This window comes from Eupeodes corollae, chromosome 1 (assembly GCF_945859685.1).
Source record: "Eupeodes corollae chromosome 1, idEupCoro1.1, whole genome shotgun sequence".
Taxonomy (NCBI): domain Eukaryota; kingdom Metazoa; phylum Arthropoda; class Insecta; order Diptera; family Syrphidae; genus Eupeodes; species Eupeodes corollae.
The window spans coordinates 161,892,661-161,904,417 of record NC_079147.1 but is presented as its reverse complement, the minus strand read 5'-3'; the positions used below and the strand labels follow the sequence as shown (position 1 = coordinate 161,904,417).

At 35.4% G+C, this 11,757-nt stretch overlaps 1 protein-coding gene across 1 annotated transcript in view; it reads right to left on the bottom strand.

The window, feature by feature from the left end:
- LOC129951707 (heparan-sulfate 6-O-sulfotransferase 1) overlaps positions 1-11,083 on the bottom strand; it is a 365,645-nt gene extending 354,562 nt beyond the window's left edge. Inside the window, exon 1 of the mRNA XM_056064006.1 lies at positions 10,455-11,083. The gene's annotated coding sequence lies outside the window, so the exon portion shown is untranslated. The remainder of the gene's footprint in view (positions 1-10,454) is intronic.
- Positions 11,084-11,757: the final 674 nt, after the last annotated feature.

The following is an 11,757-nucleotide window of genomic DNA, read 5'->3' as shown; positions in this document are numbered from 1 at the left end:
TTTCTATTTCAAGAGATTACTTACAATTAGTTTGAAATCAAATCCACTAATGCACAATATTGAAAACAGATTTTAAAAATACAAAACAAATTTTGAAACATAAAATTAAACGTTAGCATGGTCTACGATGCCTTCATTTTTAAATTACTTTTTTAGCCTTATAAATAATTTACATATTTTTTGAGTGGAAGAGAATTACATTATTGATATTGGGAATCATTTTCTGGAAGAATTTAGATCAATGTTGCAACTACTGAATGGAGTCACTGTAAATTGTGAAAAGATACAGAAATATATGTACATAAACATTATCATTTTCTTCGAACATAATAATATTGTTGCGAAAATAACTTAGTTCACCATAAAAATAAACAACACAAACAGATCTTTTTTTCTGAACTCATCAGAAACAACGTTGCTGCGAAGTGTCAGATGAAGGAGAACGGCCGATTAGTTGAGATAAAAAGAGACACCTGTTTATTGCAAAGAAGACGACTACAGGATTCAAAAGGGAGATTTGGGAAGGCATAAAAAGCGCGCGTTAAATAAAGCGCGTTCTCTTTTTTTGGCAGATCCCTAAACATCAATCCTTCAAACCAATATCACAATTTGTCCATACAAAATATAACTCTCGGGAACCAGAGGCTTTGAAATAAAATTTATTTTAAAGCTACAAATTGTTTTATTTACGAGAGTGGATTGAAAAGTTTCCGGCCTGGCCAAGAGATGGCGCCACTAGGCCTACCTTGAGGTGGCGTTCTATAATACCATCTTTAGATAGCTTGTAGCTATAGTTTTCGCCCGATCGCCATGTTAGTTTAGTTTTGAGAGCACACTGAACAAGGCGCCTCTGTGTTTTTCTTAAAAATGGAAAAGTTGAAAAATCGTGCTGTCATCAAATACTTCTATTTGATGGGGTTAAAGCCGAAGGAAATCAAAGAAGAGATGTACTCAACACTGGGGACATCCCGCCCATCATATTCAACCATTAAGCAGTGGGTTTCCGAGTTTAAAAAGAGTCGTGTGAGCACCTCTGATGAGCCTCGCTCAGGATGCCCTGTTGAGGTCACAACTCCAGATATTATCGAAAAAATCCATCAAATAGTGCTGGAAGACCGCAGATTAAGAGTGCATGAGATAGCTAAGACCTGTAAGATGTCAAATGAACGTGTGCAAAATATTTTGCACCAACATTTGCATATGCAAAAGCTCTGGGCAAGATGGGTGCCGCGTTTGCTTGTTTCATCACGATAACGCACCAGCGCACAAGTCAATCGTTGCGATGGCTAAAATTAACGATCTGAAGTTTGAATTGATGCCGCATCCTCCCTACTCTCCAGACCTAGCCCCGAGTGACTATTATCTGTTTCCTAACCTCAAAAAATGGCTTGGTGGTAAGAGATTTGCGGAAAATGAAGAAGTAATCGAAGCTGTAAATGGGTATTTTATGGAGCTTGATGAATCAGTCTATAGAGATGGCATTACTAGACTAGAACACCGCTTCGAGAAATGTATCAGCCTTGGAGGATTTTATGTTGAGAAATAAAAAAAAAATTCTCAAAAACGTTGTTTTTCTTGGTCAGGCCGGAAACTTTTCAATCCACCCTCGTATTTTCAAGAGTTCTTTCTTTCCAGGATTCTTACGTTTTCGGCGATTTTTTCTACAATATAGTCCCTTAAGAACTAGGGCCTAGCGACTTACAAGCTCTCAACCACTCCTGTGTGCGAGTAATGTTGTCAGGGATAGACGGGACGAGACAGTTTTAAGCCGACTCCGAATGGGTAATTTAAGAAAGCGCTTTTCATGAAAAGAATTACTCCTGAAGGATTAGTCAATTGTTCGCAAAAAGCAATACTAGTTAAAAGAATTCTAGATGGCACAGTCAGGATTTGAGCCCAAGACCTCTGATATGACAATTTAACGCACTAACCATCACGCCACCAGCGTACTACGACTTATTGATTAACTTTCTTCAATATGATGCAATTCCTCTACTTCAGTGTAATTTAAACGTAAAAGTAGCTTGCCACAGAGATTTAAGCCACTTTGCAGGAATTAGTAGTAGTAGTGAATTTTTTTTCTATTTCCATTTTAATATCCATAAGTTAACATTTTCAAAAAAGATTTTAAGTTAAGATTTTTACGTCGTCTGTCGGGTGGTTGAATTTACGTACATATTATAACAATTATTAATTTTAAATCAAAATTTGGTGATAATTTTTAGAACATTGTTTACTGGTTATATTCTCTCACTAGTTAATTTCGGTATGTTGAGGCTATAGTGCTGAAATTCGTAAGTCCCTCAAAACTGGTGCCTTTTTCACCACCTGCATTATATCCGCTTCTGTTAACCAAAATTTCCCAAGGAAGGCCACCCTAAATTCCTTTAAGCCCGGACATCTGCCCAAGAAGTGCTGGATGTTTTCTTCCTCCCTTAAGCTGCACACAGTACATAATGATGATTCGTTCTGACCAAATCCGTTTCCATTAAGCTTGCTTAAATCATATCTTGCCTTAAAAATTCAGGCGATCTTGTTCTGTTCGAAACCATCGTTAATAAGTAAGTCTGTCCTCTTAAGTGATTTAGATGTTTGAAGATGCGCGTACTGCTCTTAGGTGCCCTTCGTAGGTTTTCTTGTTGACCCTCTTATTTCAACATCCGCAATAGATCATTACCTTTTTGGATCCAATTCCAATATCCAATATGCAAAACAATATCCAAGATTGTTCAGTTCCTTTATCCAAAACAATTTTTCCCTCAGAAGTATTTTTGTTAGATGATGCGGTTGTCTTGTTGCACAGTATTCGAATATTGTTTTTGATAAATATCTGAGGTGAAGATCAAGGGAATAGTAATGTCCGTCCTCCGCCCCAATTTCCATTGCCAAAAAGTTGTTTGGAGTAAATGTAGGCAATTTTAAAATTCGTTTCCAAAATTAGCGTTTAAGTTTATCCACTTGTTCAAACATTCCAAAGCCCCATTTCTGAGCACCACCGTAGGTTTGAATAGCTCTACAAACCGCCTGAAATAGTTTCCATTTGGTTTTTAAGTTGATATTTCTTTTTGCTAGAAAGCATTGCCACGTCGAGTTTATGCTGTTCTTGGCTGCAGTATTCCTTTTTTCTACGTGCTTTTAAAACGACATCTTTAGTGAAAGTAAAACTCCTGAGTAAGTATAGTTGGAGACAATTTGAATTCTTTCTCCATCTAATGTTCAATTTTCTTGACTAGATAACCTTCCACCATTTCTTAACACCATTATCTCGGATTTAGATAGATTTACTTCTAGGCTCCATTTAATGTATTAACATTCCAGTTGCGTTAACATCTGTTGCAAGACCGTGACATCATCCGTCAGTATTACCATATCGTCTGCATAAAGCAGCAACCTTATGTTGAACAAGTCAATAAAGAATCCTCCTCCCAAAGTTTCATGCAAATCGTTTATATACAGTGCGAAAAGCAACGGTGATAGTAAGCATCCCTGTTTGACTCCAAAAAGTGTCTCAAAATATTCGGAGAGTTATTCTCCATGTTGGAGTGTATATAGCTTCTATCAAGTTTACAAATTTTGTCGAAACTCATATTGTTTGTAGTTTGTAGATAAGCAATTTTTTTGAGATTTTTGCCAACTTCAGATGAACGATTGATGCCAGATTATAAATGTTATCCACCATCAAATATTTTTTCCTAAGCCCGCATGAAATTCTATTAGTATGTTATTTGCCTCCACCCATGAGTTCAGCCCCACGTTGAGAATTCCAATCATAATCTTGGCCATACAATTCATAAAGGAGATTCCCCTGTAATTACTCGACTGATTTGTATTCCCTTTTTTAAATATGGGAAAGACAATTGTTTTCACAAAGGCTTCTTCAACTTTGCAGTCGTTCAACATCCTGTTAAATCCTGCTGCCAGTTGCTCCAAGAAGTCATCTGTTGCATGTATGAAGAATTTATAGGTAATCCTGTCTCTCCTAGTGCTTTGTTTAGTTTAACTTTTTTTAGAATACTCATAATTTCATCTACAATTATAGGCATATCAAGATCCCGATCCTGAATTAAGTTAGGTGCATTGAAAATCTGATTTGCCCTTTGATTTGGGTTAAGAAGTGAACTATAATAATATGTTCTAAACTCAGGAAATTTGAGGGAAAATTTTATGATCTTGGTTAAGTATTTCCTTTGCCAACTTCCACCACTCTTACTGTCTTTTACACTGCTTATTTTGAGGTCAAGTTGATTGCTATATGTGGACTTACTGTTTTTGCAAATAGTCTTATATTCCTTTTGAGGTCGTAGATAGTTTTCTTTCGCTTCGTGGTATTCCGTTTTCCGAAAAATATTGAGCAATTTATAACTTTTTTTTCCTGGCACTCATAATTGTACCATTTATTCTTCAGCTTCAATTTTGAGCTTCCGCTCTGATCATTTGTTGAGTTCTTTATTAAATCGGTTAAGTCCTTTAGCTCGATTGGATCCTTCTAAATTATTAGATTTTGTAAACTAAAACTAAGATTATTTTGGTAATCAGTCTTTTTCCGATCATTCCACTGCATTTTAGGTTATAGATTAAACTTGGTTCTGGTGTTGGGTATAGAATTATGGCTTAGGGACAATTTTATGGACATGTGGTCAGACCATATCTCTTCCTCGTTCACGCACGTCAGTAATTTTTGTGATACAGTACAAATATCATTTCCTGAATGTTAAGCTTCCTTCTTCGTTACCTTTGGTTCTTCCATTTAAAATAATAAAGTCGCTATCTTCGGAGAACTCCAGAAACTCTTTTACTTTTGAATTAATAATTATATCTTTGGACCGTCTTTTTTCTAGCCCTGCTTGAAAAACTGATTTATGTACATCTTCAATGTCTTGCTGCAGTTTACCTAATCTAATACTTACATCACCGATTAATATTGGATTTGTAATTCCGTTTTCTACAAAAAATATTAACTAAAACTTCAATTATTTATCAAACAATTAATATACACACAGTTTTTGGACAACAGTTCCTTTCGAATGTGGCCTCTTAAAGACTTTTTGTTTGTCATGCATATTCTTGGCTTTTCCGTTCATCAACTTGGTAAGGCCTGATAAAATCAAGGGGTTATTAATACCCGTTATATGTTTGTACTTAAACACAGTGCGAGCATTTGGAAAAATGGGAAGGATTTAAGAGGAGATACCGGTGCGCATTGGTCTTGAAGTTCTGAAAACCAAAATATGAGGAAAAAACAGAGTTGGCTAACATTCAACATTTTCGAAGTGCGATTGAAGAAAGAATCTCTATACTTGAGAGTACACCCGAAATTGAGCTAAAGGGTAAACTGATGATCATTCCTGGAAGTGCAAGTATTACGACTGAATGGTTTAAGAAGTGGAATGCAACTGGCTAATTCGACAGAACATTGTTTGTAAAAATATCGATAATACAACGAAAGGCATGAAACATTGCGGCGGTGTTCTAGCGATTTATGTCCAAGAGATTTAAACTTGTTTTAGGGCCACCTGCCTAGATATTAGAATTGTATTCAAGCTTTCGACGGATGAAGGCTTTGCAAATTACAGCCAGATCAGAAGAAATCCTAAGCACCTGGCAGCATTTTTGGCAATATCAAATATATGATCATTCCATAAAAAGTGATCTGTGATACACAAACCGAGCACTGACAGTACTCGTGCAAGTGCCACTCCTAGGAAGAGAATCGGAGATAAAACGGAGCCCTGAGGGACACCAGCATTTATTTTATGAATTTCAGAGTTGAAACCATCTAATACAACTTGTACTGAACGGTTAGAAAGGTAGTTTCTAATCCAACGAAGAAGAGATTCATCAATACCAAAAGCAAGCATTTTCGATAAGAGAGCTTGGTGCCAAACTCTATCAAATGCTTTTGAAATATCAAGTGCAATAATCTTACTTTCTCTAAAACGATGTAAAGATTTGTTCCATTGTTCGGTGAGATAAACCATGAGATCACGAGTGGACCTATTGCTACGATAGCCATACTGTCGATCATTAAGAAGTTTCAGTTGTTCAAGATATTTCTTGAGCTGATAATTAATCATGACCTTTGAAAAAAGGGACGAGAGTGCTATTAGACGATATTTAGAGGGGGAGGGGATTCACCTTTTTTAGGTACAGGCTAGACAAATGCTATTTTCCAACCGCTCAAAAAGAGACCTGTAGAGTAGGAAAGATGGATAAGTTTACGCAGTGGTTTTGCCAGCGATGAAGAACACTTCTTTAGAACAATTCGTACTCTTGCAAATGGACGAGTTCGAAAGAAGATTCGTCCTATAAAATTATTTACGCTCTCAAAAACAGGAGGTCTCATGACACTTTCCGGTAGAGTCTAATTAACAGCAAACTGTGCTGCAAGCAAATTGGCTTTATCAATCGAGCTTACATAGGAAGTTTCATTGGAAACGAGCGTTGGAATCGAGGATGACGTGATTTTTTACAAATGACCAGACATTTTTACTATTTTTGGGACATTGTAGTATTTTTTGCCTTAATTTCTGTCTATGCAAAAATTTGGTTTGTCGAATATGACCATTACAGGTCTTTCTAGCTTGTTTGAACTGATTCCGGTTTTCCTCAGTCGGTTTGGCTTTATAACAACGGAAACTTACATCTCTGAACCTAATAACCTCTTTGATAGAGTTTACCCTATTTTTACCCTATCTGCGCTGGAATCCACGTCACTATCGCGGAAGAATAGTGACCAGTTAAAGTTCCTGAAGAATTCATTGAGACCGTCCCAGTTGGCTTTCTTATATTACCAAATGGTTCTCATAGGAGTTTTTTCTTTAACTGGGTTTTTTAGACATGAGAAACCCTCTTATCAAAAATATTTATACTACGAATTTCAACTTCGCTATCGACAATCACATTAGCTAATGTATTAATATTTCAAATTCTTGCAGTTTCAAACGAGTAAGGGTGAGCCCTAATATATACAAAGGTTTACGGAGCCGAGTAGTACCCGTGGCATGATGGTTAGTGCCTTGGACTGTCATGCAAGAGGTCTTGGGTTCAATCCCTGCCTGTGCCACCTTAATTTAAAAAAAAAAAATAATTTTCGCGGTCACTGCCTCTTGCGAGGAATTGACAATTTCTTCAAAAGTAATTCTTGTCATGAAAAAGTGCTTTCTCAAATTAGCCGTTCGGATTCGGCCTAAAATTGTAGGTCCCTTCCATTCCTGACAACAGTACTCGCACACAGGAATGGTTGCGAGTTGTAAGTCACTAGGCCCTGGTTCACAACAGACTGTTGCGCCACCCAATTTATTTATTTATTTACGAAGCCGAGTTTAAAACTCTGAGGATTTTTAGGTCCGTTTCGATTCCGAGCGGCACAGAAATAGAAATAGAAATATAATTTCTAAGTATATTTTGTAAAAATAATATATGTATGTACATCATAGGTAGTAGGTACAGTGTTGGAACAAATAATAAAAACAAGTGTCTTCATCATTTTCAATACACAATTTTTTGTAATAATTTTATCCGGATCTAATAATGATCTAAAATGGTAAAAGAAAAAACAACTTCTTCGCGTTTTGATACAATATTGGTAATAATGTGACAGCTAGAAAATAAGAAACCGACTAAAAGAAGCAAGTCTTCCTGGTAGAAGTTCAAGAAAAGTGCCTTATAATTAAGAACTATAGACCAGTCTCAAAACTTTCAGCGATTCTAAAACTTTTTGAAAAGTTGGTGTTCAATAGACTTAGTTTCACGGTGAAAGACATAATATCTTTGAGACAGCATGGATTTTGTAGTGGTCGCTCCACTACTACGAATTTGTGTCTGTTTACAACTTTTTGTTTATCTGCTTTGGAAAAAAGAATGCAGGTCGATGTTTTGTACACGGATTTTGTGAAAGCGTTCGAAAGAGTCCATCATAGACTTCTATTTAGAAAGTTGGAGAGGATGGGATTCAGATTCGGTTTTCTTAAATGGTTAGAATCTTACTTGTCAAATCGAAAACAGATTGTTAAAATCGAAGGCAATCAATCCTTTTTTATTGAAGTCTTATCAGGACTTCCTCAAGGAAGTCATTTGGGACCCCTCCTTTTCAATCTTTTCGTCAATGACATTCCGAACTGTCTAAAATTCTCTAATTGTTTGATGTTCGCAGATGATTTGAAACTATATTCCCAAATTTCTTCAGTTGAAAACTGTGTTAACTTTCAAAAAGATATAGATGCGTTTTTTAATTGGTGTAAATATAATCATCTCTAGCTTAATATCTCTAAATGTAAAATATTTAGAGCTTTTCGTACAACACCTAAAGTGCTGTTCAGTTACAGTCTTGGCAATGAAAGTCTTTCAACCGTGAGTGAAATAAAGGACCTTGGTGTTATTTTTGACACTAAGTTTTCTTTTTCTGAACACATACATTTTATTATTTCAATAGCGAATTCTTTGCTAGGTTTTTTAAAACGCAACACGGGGGTATTTAAAGATAGTTATACTCTGAAAACGATTTACATATCTTTAATATTACCTAAACTGGAATACTGTTGTGTTATTTGGTTACCTTTTTATCAAAATTCCTCAGACAGGATCGAAAACATTCAAAGAAGATTCACGCGCTTTGCTTTAAGGAATTTCAGGTGGTCAGATGGTTTTCGCAATTATGGCTCTAGGTGCGCACTGATAGCTTAAAAATCTTTAAAAAGCAGTAGAGATACCCTTGGGGTTCTTTTTATCAAGGACATACTCAATGGTAAAATAAAATCTTCGGACTTACTAGCTCTTATATCTTTTTATGTTCCTGAGAGAAATCTAAATCTAAGAAATAGGGACGTTCTCTTTTTGATTTCTAGTCACAGGACGAACTATGGACTTAATGAACCCATAACTCGTAATTTGTCTCTTTTTAATTTAATTCATAGTGAAGTCGACCTTCAAATGAATAGGGATATGTTTAAGAGTATTGCTTTAAACTTTTTTAATGATGTATAATGATAAATTATAATTTAATTGTAGTCAACAGATTATGTATCCATTGATGAATAAAGAAATAATAAAAAATAATAAGATGTGCGTTATGTATTATGTCCACGTCTTTGGTATTCAGTCATTCTTCTATTGGGTGTAGAGAATATGCCAATTTAATTGGAGTTCCTGCAGGACAACGACCCGAAGCACTTCTCAAAAAAATAATTCCAAAAAAAGCAAAATTAATGGTATGGAATGGAAAATCCTATAGCGAAGGAATGGAGATTGGATTCAACGCCAAAAGTACAGACGAGTCGTGGTCGAAATTTTAAAAGTGAAGATATATGACAAATTAGTGAATTTGATGGGGTGAATAGTGGAAGCAGTAATTAAAAATAAGGGTAAATAAATAAATTGGGTGGCGCCATTCCTGTGCATGAGTAATGCTGTCAGGAATGGAGGGGACCTACAGTTTATATGCCGAATCCGAACGGCTAATTTGAAAAAAAGCACTTTTTTATGACAAGAGTTACTCTTGGAGAGTTTTTCAATCCCTCGCAAGAGGCAGTATCCGTGAAAAGATTTAGATGGCACAGGCAGGGATCGAACCCAAGACCTCTGCCATGAAAGTACAAGGCACTAACCATCATGCCATGGGTACTAAAAATAAGGGTGCTTCTACAAAATACTAAAAGAACTTGAAATACTTTTACTGTTAAGTTACATTCTGGCTACAAGAAGAGTACTATTTCACATTGTTTCTATTATTTTTTTTCCACTATGAGACAATTAAATAATCAAAGTTCAACTTTTAATTATTAATTCTCATTATTATATTTAAAAAAAAAAAGAAGTTGGATTTAAGGAATATTTTATTAAAAGTCTATCTGTGTAGTTTTTAACTTTCACCTCTTCGCAAATACTATTGTATGTGTTAAAAAGAATAAAGACGAAGCATGTTTCTATTATTTTTTCCATCACTGTACATATATGTAAGCCTTCTAACCAAATCTAAGAATAAAGATTTGTGGTGTCGGTTGAATCGTTCCGTAGTGCAGTGGAGGCAAATTCTCTCTGGTCGGTTTGAATGATGCCCCCAGTTTTAACTTTTCTAGTTTTAACTTTTTATCCAGTTTTAAGTCCAAAGTTCCAAATTGAATAAGTGTCTGAGCAACACTACTATCTTAAGTAACTTGTTTTAGTATTTTAAGTTAAGCAAGTCCAAGTCTAAGTCAAATAAATATCAATCTGAATTAGAATGAATAATTTTCATTGGCAACCCCGGCACAACCCTTTCTCTGAGCATGCAGCGGCCAAATGGGTATTTTTAGGCTCATTTTGGCCACCGCAATGCAGCTTTTAATACTCCAGTTGGTCGTGAATGTCAAAAGTCTTTAAAATATTTAAATTCGAAGCATATTCATTTTATAATCTAAATTTCTTGTTCGATTTTTAACTGCAAAAGCAGACGCACACAAATCTTCATCTTCTCTTACCCCTGAAAACAGCTGCTGGCTACAACTTGTCTGCCGCCGCTCGCGCTGGTTGCTGTTGCTAGTGCACCTTTTACTTAAGAACACAGACAAAATAAAATGAAATAAGAACACAAAAAATGAAGAAAAACGTCAAAAACTACACAAAATATACGATGTCCTTCCCAAGGAAGAGAACATCAGACACCAGCACTCAACCTTATGGATTTTTGCTTTTGTTTTCAATTTATTAACACTTTTTATTTATTTTAACACTTTTATTCACTTAATTATTTTCAATCGAATACGAAACCTTTTTTATTTGCAACACACGCGCGTGCAGACTATAAAAGAAATTGAAATAAAAATAAACAAAAGGAAAAGCAGACAGGCGGAGGTGTCTCGCGAAATAATGTAAATAAATGGATTTCTTTCAGCGACGCACTTAAATTATAGCATCCGTCCGGGTTTGCACAATTCGTGGTGGTTTAATTTAAAAAGAGCTGCCTTTATGGAAATTTAATTGAGTTAATTAGCCACTATTCGCGTCTAGAGATTCCGATAAAGTGTCGGAATTAAAGTTATAGATTTTCAGAGCAGCCAGTTTATTTTCATCCGCAGAATATTCCAAATCGACGAGCCGCCATGTTGTTGTAAACTGACGGCTGAGGCTGACAGAAGAAAAGTCAACATCACATTCCAAGCTTCCATGAACGGGAAGCTAGGATGGAAAATGAGTGGAACTAATTCCAGTTTAATTGGAATTTGAATTGACAACTGGAAAGTATTAGTTCGTATGGAAAACTAATGGCGGTAGTGTTCCAAAGTGAACGTAAGGGCGAGTGAAAAGAATTTCATGAAAAATGTTTTTATATTGGTCTTTGTATATAGCATTCAATTGAGTTGTCAAGTTGGTCACAGAATTCGGTACGGAAGGTAGTCAAATGTCAATTTTAAAATTAACTTGCTTTTTTTACCTTACCTACGACGTTATGCGTTCGATATGGATCAACTTTTCTTCAGCAAAGGGCGAATATTTACGAAGAAGAAACATTTTGAAACATTTTATATTAAATCAGATCTAGCAAATCTTACAATTCAAACAGTAACTCGTGTATTTCTTAAGAAAAACCAAGAAAAATCTACTGTTAACTTAATAGGAGCAAGAATTGTTTCAATTAGTCAAACATTTCATTGAAATTTAAGCCTCTACAATATTGTTTTGATGTGCGAAACTTGGTAATAATGAGTGTCATAAATCGGGGATCATAGTTTAACATAAGAAAAATGTTTATTGATAAAAGGTTTAGGTATACAAAAAGTTAAG